The sequence below is a fragment of the Adiantum capillus-veneris genome, chromosome 24 (assembly GCF_014529385.1).
Source record: "Adiantum capillus-veneris isolate H3 chromosome 24, ASM1452938v2, whole genome shotgun sequence".
Lineage (NCBI taxonomy): Eukaryota > Viridiplantae > Streptophyta > Polypodiopsida > Polypodiales > Pteridaceae > Adiantum > Adiantum capillus-veneris.
In genome coordinates, this window is record NC_140954.1 from 133106277 (window position 1) to 133113205 (window position 6929).

The 6929-nt window shown below is 42.1% G+C and overlaps 1 pseudogene; it reads right to left on the reverse strand.

Moving 5' to 3' along the window:
- Positions 1-6188: 6188 nt before the first annotated feature.
- On the reverse strand, positions 6189-6377 carry LOC147427167 (protein DELETION OF SUV3 SUPPRESSOR 1(I) pseudogene; annotated as a pseudogene).
- Positions 6378-6929: the final 552 nt, after the last annotated feature.

Genomic DNA, 6929 nt, shown 5'->3' on the forward strand with positions numbered 1-6929 from the left:
AATATGAGCTGAAAGTTAATAATCGCAATTATTAACTTTAGGCTTGAAATGAACATTGGTTTTTGAACTTTTGTCAAGGACAGTCCTTTTATGAGTTATTTTAAGCGCATGAATCAAGTCAAAACTTAATTTGGCCTAAAATGTCAAGAAAAAGTAAATAATCTGAGTTTTGGCCAACTCTTCAAATTTTTACCCAAAGTGTCCTTGATCTTCCCCACTGGTTCATACAACTTTTAAGCTTACTCTCCAGTCGGATTAAGTAGTTAGAGTCTTTTTGTGCTATTTCTAGCCGTAGGCCTAAAATTCAGCAACTTCCAATAACATCTCACACTTGATTCTTTCAGAGAGAGCAATGTTCTGAAATCCACCTCGGATCCTACTTACTCTACTCCTAGATTCTCATGAAATGGGTTTGTGGAAAGTGTCCACAAACACTCATTTTTTGGTTTTTTATGGTTTCTTGAGAATTGATTCTAAGACTTGTCTCGTCTATCAATCATCCTCAAAATCCTAATCTAGTTCCAGAATCCTACAATCCTAAAGGCACTCCAGTAAGTACGATTACTTCCAAGCTACCTCTACACAGCAAAAGACGACAACCTTAGGCTATGCGGTTTCTAAAAGAATTTTTTTTAACTCTAGGAGATCCTAGATGAAGTTAAAGGATAACTTCACAAGACGCTCGTGTTTTTCCCTAGCTTAGGTCTCTTCGATCCCTGGCAACGACGCCAAATGTGGGATGTGTGCTAACCTCACTATCCTATCTTATTGCAGTTTTAGCGAGAACCACGATTAAATTGTCAATCCATGGGATGAAACAGACTCGACTAGTGCATAGAGGCTACAAGAGCTCAAGCTACACTCAAGTGACAGAAATCACCAAAAGCCAATCTCTCATCGGCATACAAATCACATCCGTTGCAGGATCAAATGACATCCAAACGTAATGAAACTTCTAGGAAATGTTTATAAGACCTAAGCACACATGCTTATGGTCTCAAACCCCACATTAGGTCAAGTGCCAAAATCGCGATTATTAACAACAATGGATTTTTTGTCTAGCCATTTTCGACCCAGAATGCACCTAAATGCTTAGCAATGATGCCCCAATACCCCGCCTATACTTAGTTTTTTATTTTAAAGTGTAAATTTCTGGTTATGATGAAATTAGTCCATGGGTCAACGATGTCAAAAGCTACGAAATACTGTGATGTGTTTACGTCAATGCGTAGAGCTCTTACCTACGGTTGCAATGCAACAAACGTGACTGCAACGTGACAACTGGGGAGGAGTAGGAAGCGCGAAGGAGAGAAGTGTGCACCGTTAGCTCACGCTGTGTAATTCAATATCCAAAATTTAATAATAACTTACAAAAATTGGCTTTTATACCGTAGCCAAGGTTTTTGGTGGTCAAAACTAATAATCTGGGAGTTCTACCAAAGATGGGTAATGACAGGTTGATACAATTTGGAAGCTTGTAGCCCTGGCTCATCAATTATAAGGTTTATCCAAAAAAAAGGAGTTACATTATTCCCAATTTATCAAAATAATAAGTGTTTTTACAATGAGAACTCCGAAAAATGATATCCGTGGTAGCTTGCTACTAACACTCCTCACTGCATCAAGTATCAGTTGGCCCGCGTATGGGATGCCAACAAGAAAACATCAATGTTCTTACCAAGATACTACCACTTCTGTTGTCGAGGACGAAAACGCTTCTCCAAGGGGGAAGTAATGTCAGGCCAAGGGCTAGAGGGCAGGGCCTGACCTAGGGGAGTCAAGGACTTAGGCCAAGGGCCGAACTAAAGGTGTGGACAGGGGATCCGTTTAGGGCAAAGGGCCATGGGCTCTTCTATAATAGGTTGGCTGGGAGGAGGATCCAAGGTTCAGTCTCCCCTCGGCCTTTTAACCTTAAGCAAGTGTTTGACTTATTACATCAATGAAAGTTTTATACCAAGGAGAGTGCATTTCTAAAGAAGGAAGCCTAGTACCTTGTTCATATTATTTCACCAAAGGGGCTATCGACGAAAACTTCTTTCACAGGTTGCCATGATAGACTTCTATAGCATAGCTTTCTAGCGCTAACATAACCTCAATACTTAGAGAGGAATTGACTCGGATGGGGTACAGAAACTCTTTGAGGGTGTCAACCTCAAGAAGTGAACCTATGAAATGACAATATCTCTAGTACGTACAAATCTATCACGCTAGGATTTGGAAATGTGCCCATTGTTAGGTTAGGTGGATAGGTTAGTGTGCCATTCATGCTAATGGCATGCTTGGAGAGGTAGTGTAGAGCTTGAGAGAGAGATTGGTTCACAATACTATAGGGTATAATTGTAAATGATAAAACTTACATTTTACTCAGCAGAATGTGCCTCTATAGAGGCATACAAAAGAGACAACCTTTTTACACATGAGCATAAGATGTGGCTGCCTATACACAAACACGAGTGGCTTTTCTTCACACATGGGTGATAAGGGGTTCTTCACATGGGTTATTCACACATGACACTTTTCTAGGTGGTAAGTGGAAGAGATTGTTCACACAAGAGATGCAACAAAACCTTGCATCCCAACCATCCTCTCCTATGTGGGTTTTGGTTGGATATCACTCACACAATAATATGCATATGGTATTGCTTTGAGAAGCACATTGATTTAGTCTTCATTATCTACAAGGCATTTCATATATGTCAACTGTGTGCAAATACTTTTGAGCCTATTGACTAGAGATGACACATCTTCTCCAAGCTCCATAAGCAATCCATAAAGTTGCATTTTTAATGCAATTTTAGAATGCTTGGAAATAGCACCAAAATGCTTCTCTAATGTTATCCATGCGTCACTGCTTTCTTGAATGGTGACATATTTGAGGAGGTTTATGTAACGCTGCCTTGCGGTTTTGTCGCACTAATCTAAATAATGCACAAAGTTGTCGTCAAGGGATGTGAGCAGAAAGCCAAAAGCTTTCTCTGTTGCAAATTGTGCTAAGCTTTGTCACGTTTCTACTCTATCATCTTCAGCTATTTGTTTTATGACATTCCATAATTGCTTTCGCATTAAGTAGACGTTAGCTTTTTTCCTGCATGTGTGAAAACCAAGGCGGTTGAACTTGTTGATTCCTTTTTCTCCCATGACAGTGCACTGTTGTGTGCGGTGAGAGGAAGACCTTACCCGAATAATTGGGCAGTGTCTAGTCCGCATGCAAGGTTGTGCACTAATTGGTCAATGAATTACAAGTGTTTTTACCAAGTGTGAAGTCACTCTTGGAAAAAGTTGAAGCTCTGAAAATTCTTTTTCTTATTTGTTGACTTTGACGATGCATTGAAGATGGCTGTACTGTTTAAGCTGCTCTTTTATTGGTGACAAGTGCTTTTGGTAAGTGGGTGAAAACTTCGACACTATTCGCTCACACCATGGCATGTGAACTAGGGTATGAGGGGGTTAGATGTTGTGGAGTACTGGGCTTAGCAATAATGATGCCCAAGACAAGGGAGTAAACCCCGTGAGAACGGCCTCTTTAAAAACAAAGGCAATCACAAAAGATTATTTTAAAGCTTAATCGCCTGTCAATTTTGATCTTAGCAGGTGCCGTGTATGGCTTGTTGGCAGGTGGCGGGGCTTTGATTGGCTACAGGTGTGGAGGTGGTCTACAGTCGGCTGCTCTCTGCCAATGGCGGGTTGTAGGTGATGACAAGATCAACCAGGCAAAACCTTTGGTGGTTGATGGAGAAGAAGGCGGGGTTGCGAAAAGCTGGCGAGGCAACATGTGGACTTGGCTGAATGCGAGGTGGGAGGGCTTGGCACGATGCGAGCTTGAACCCACTACAAAGCATCCATAACTAGTCTTGCTTGGTGGGCCTTTCTATATAACATCTATAGAATACACCAGAGTTTGTGCAAATTGAGATTTGGCATCTAGCAGTAAAGGAAACAAGACCATGATCAATTTGGCAACGACCGCACTACGTGAAAGGAATATATATTTAAGAAATACTAAGAGTTTCGTGCGTTATTAACATCTACATATCTTGATTGATATCGAATGTATACTTCTGAAAAGAACGTCCAAGTAAAACAAACCAAACGAAGTAATGTGCAAAATTTTAAAAATCAAGCAAGTGGATAAAGCGATAATGAACTGCAACAAGAAATGAAGTGTTTTACTGACCTGCAATGTTGTACTGGTGCTTTGCAATTCTACAATCTACAAGCCAATATTTGAGTCCAGCTACAAAAAAGCAATGTGAATAGTTAAACATTATGTCTTGCAATCAAATGTCATAGACTGAAATTGCAAAGTATACAGTGCACGTCACGCAGAAGTGCCATACAAAAGTATGGTGGAGAGTTGGCACTGTGGTCTCTCCAAAAATTATAAGAAACGGAAGCCGTGCCCTGCCCTGTAGCGTTTATGTGTTGCACCAAGCAAACGCATAGACATGAGAAATTGGATGCAAAAAATGGACCTTGTAGTGCTGTAGAGTTGGAGTCACAACCGTACAATCAAAATGTCAAGTGCTATGAATATATGTCTTCCCTGCCATACACAAAACATGCATTAAGACAAATACAATAGATGTAGCATATTGATTAAGCTTAAAGAGAATACTTGTACTTAATTGAAATTTGATTCGAGGAAATAGGGTTGTTTGTTGACTAGCGCTCATGGTGGGCTCGTTCTAGTCTATTTTTTTACTAAGTACAATCCAACATCAAGGTCGATTTATTGTTGGTTTTTATGGTTAGGTTTGAGTGGGTGGAGACATACTCTCTTACGTCCCTTTGTGATGTTCAATATCTATGGTCTTTTTCCCAATTGAGAGCGGATCTACACACGAGGCTTCTACTATAGCCTTGCGTGGATCATCAATATTGTCCCCTTGCTCATGTTTGTCGTTTTTGGCAGAGTTGAAGATTACACCATCTTTAAGAGGAAGAAGACGCGAGGGCACAGGTTTTAAAATCAAGAAAGGAAATATTTGCTGACGTATGCTGTGCCCCTGCCACTGCTATGTCCTTGTGATTCTCAAGATCAATGAGTTTTTTTAAAAACTTTTTTTTGTCCCTAGTTATTCCCAAGCTTCACTGAAAAGTTTCTCAATTTGAAAGTTTTTGGTTCACTAACAATTTGAAGGTTTTTTGTTCACTAAAAAGTTCCTTAATTTGAAGGTAAATGAAAAGCCAAAGCGTAAGGCGAAGAGAGCACAAATGTGTGTGTGTGTGTGTGAGAGAGAGAGAGAGAGAGAGAGAGAGAGAATGCATCCTCTGCGTTTTTATGGACTACGCTGCAGCCAGAAGGAGAAGGGTGAGACGTTGGATGTGCCGGTAGACATTGATGCCACCCTGGTGTATCCTGCAGGAGGTGACCCTCTCGAGTCGGAGGAGGAGGCCCTGGGTACAGAGTAGAGCCTTGTTCACGGTGCCCTCGAGTTCTTGGCTCCGACACAAAGGCACGCAACACAAGGTTGGTCGAAGCCCTCGTCCAGGAAATCCAGTAGCAAGGCTACCGTTTCAAACAAATTAAGCTGGAGGCATTCTCTATGCCAGACGACATGTTTGGTAAGAAGATTCTCAAGGGCCTCCGAAAGGGGCTTGACCTAGACCCGGGCCATCTTCATGGATGACTGTCGTTGCAACATCCTGCCAAGATCGCTACATGCGGGATCTCTCTCCGTACGGTGCCCTAGATCTCTCTCTCTCAACCGCGACAACATCAAAGGTGGCTCTGCTTGCCATGCTTCTTTCAAGGAACTCCCTTGTGGCGATGGCTATATCTCAAAAAGCAGTGGCCTTCAATTACTTCATGAGACGAGACTTAGGAGAGTCTTCATGAGGTTATCTTAGTCATTAGGCTTGTCTTTGTGTGTGAGCGCAACTTTGAGCTTAGACATGGAAGGTGTGTGTGTGGTCATGTTCTCTCTCTCTCTCTCTCTCTCTCTCTCTCTCTCTTATTTTTAATTTGGCACATAAAACATGTAAAAAGTAAGCAGCCGCTACAATAAGTAATCGACCATACACACTTGCAGTTTTGCTTTCATCAGGCCAATGAGATTTTACTCACAACGCATAGATGCTTCAAGATACTATATGATCCTATTCAATAAACTCAATCCTTCCATAAAAAAAAACAGGCTAACATTGAACTAGCTATCAGATCATTTCGCGAGCTCCTTTCGCAACTGCTATGAGAAATCATCATTCACACCATCGTCATCCCAATCATCCTCCCATTGTTGTAAAGCATCTTTTCCCTCCCCTTCATCATCCCACTCTTCGTTCTCAAACTCTTCAAACTCGTCACCATCTTCAAAAAGATACAGCTTATGGTCGTCAGCAGTTGGGGCATCTTTGGGCGGAGTTTGAATCGCCATTGCCGTTCAGTGAAGGGTTGGTGTCTCTCTCTCTCTCTCTCTCTCTCTCTCTCTCTCTCTCTCTCTCAGGCAAAGACAAACCTTCAGAGAAACCTCCGAAGTGTTGCCTTTGCAAACCGTGCATGCAGCAACAAGTACAAATTAATCGAGCAATCTACTGCAGCAACAGGGCAAGGCTTCAACATGGCTGCACGGTTAGGGACCAGCGAGCAGCGCAGTGAGTGCACAATTTGCAATTTTCGAGCAAGCAGTTGGAAGGTGCCAAGGGCTGTCAGAGCAGATGGGGGACGTGCTGAATATGCTCAGGGTACAAAACACGCCACAACAAGAGTCGAGGCTTGCGCAGGGTTATGGCAGGTCGCGCAGGTAGGTGAGTGCTCTCTGAGAGTCCGGGAGCACGCCTACTTGGATCCATCTCCGAACTGCTGCGCCTCTCTAAACCTCTGTCTTCAAACTGAACCTCCGAACTGCTCTCGAACTGTTGCCTCTGCAAATCTACTTTTGTTTTCTGATGTGATCCTGCTTTTATTTTTTATTGACAGCTTTTCATGG